Below are 1,243 nucleotides of genomic sequence, written 5' to 3' on the forward strand. Positions count from 1 at the left end.
GGCTGGCGTTCAGGGGGGTATAGGTGGAGTATTTGGCTTTTTTGGTCAGTGAGGGTAAGTCGCGGGGTAGGTCTTGTGGTCTTGGCCGTTTGGTTTCCCGTGAGGGGTGGTGTGTTTGGGGCTCAGTATGGGTGTGCATGTGGTGGGTTTCTTCGAGGTTGATGAATTGCTGGGCCTTGGCCCGGAGGTCTTCCATAGTAAGGTCGGTGTATTTGGCTAACTCCGTGCGGAAAAGACCTTCCTGGAGTCCCATAACGAGGACATGTACGGCTACTTCGGGGCTTAGGGTACGTACCTTCATAGCCTCGGTATTGAATCGATCGAGGTATGCCCAGATGGATTCGTTGGATCCCTGGCGAATGCCGGATAGTGTGTATGATGACCTTGGTTGCTCCTTGCTTGCTGTGAATCTTGTGTTAAAAACGGAAGCAAGGGTTTCCCAAGTGTTGATGCTGTTTGGGGCTAATTCTTTACTAGAACACAAAGATACGGGCTATGATGGATCATATGTTGATGAAGGGGTAGAAGGTAGTCGTCAAGGCGATAGGAGGAAGCAAGGGAGTTGGACCCGCCGGTGGAGGTACCTGAAAAGGTTCTCCGACGATCAAGTCAGTGTATGAACTAGAGAGAGAGAGAGGGTAATATAGGCAAATGGTAATAGGAAGAGTAATATTAGAGAGTCAATGGGTTGAGATACTTCCTGTTGGTGGGGGTCCCCATTTATAGAAGGGAGAGTTGACATTGAGCTCTTGGCTGGTGGTGCGACGCATGGCCGACCAAAGGTGTTGTCGGGAGTTGCTTTCCCGTGTCAGGCAGTCTGCTAGGACCGTACGCTGTGCCACTCTTGTCCTCTAGCCTGCGGTTGGTTGGGTGCCCGTTTCGTAATTTGTCTGTTGTGCTGGCAGGTAGGTTGGTAGAGTACGGAAAGCATGCTTTCCCTTGGGTCAACTCTGGTGGTCCCAGTGAGTGGGCCCACCCCAACGACCATGCTTGGGACCCTTCAGTTCGTCGGGTAGGAACAACAAGTACTTCAAATAATAAAATATAATATTTAATCATATATTTATCATTTAATTATAATGAAAGTATATTTTTATCATTAAAAATAAAAGGAGAAATATGCATTTGTCAGTAATGAAAATGATCTTTGTTTACATAATACACACTTAATAAAATTAAGGCAAATCAAACACAAATAAGCTAAGACAAAGATAAGCAAGGTATAGTTAAATAACGAATGATT

Source organism: Lupinus angustifolius, chromosome LG19 (assembly GCF_001865875.1).
Source record: "Lupinus angustifolius cultivar Tanjil chromosome LG19, LupAngTanjil_v1.0, whole genome shotgun sequence".
Classification (NCBI taxonomy): Eukaryota; Viridiplantae; Streptophyta; class Magnoliopsida; order Fabales; family Fabaceae; genus Lupinus; species Lupinus angustifolius.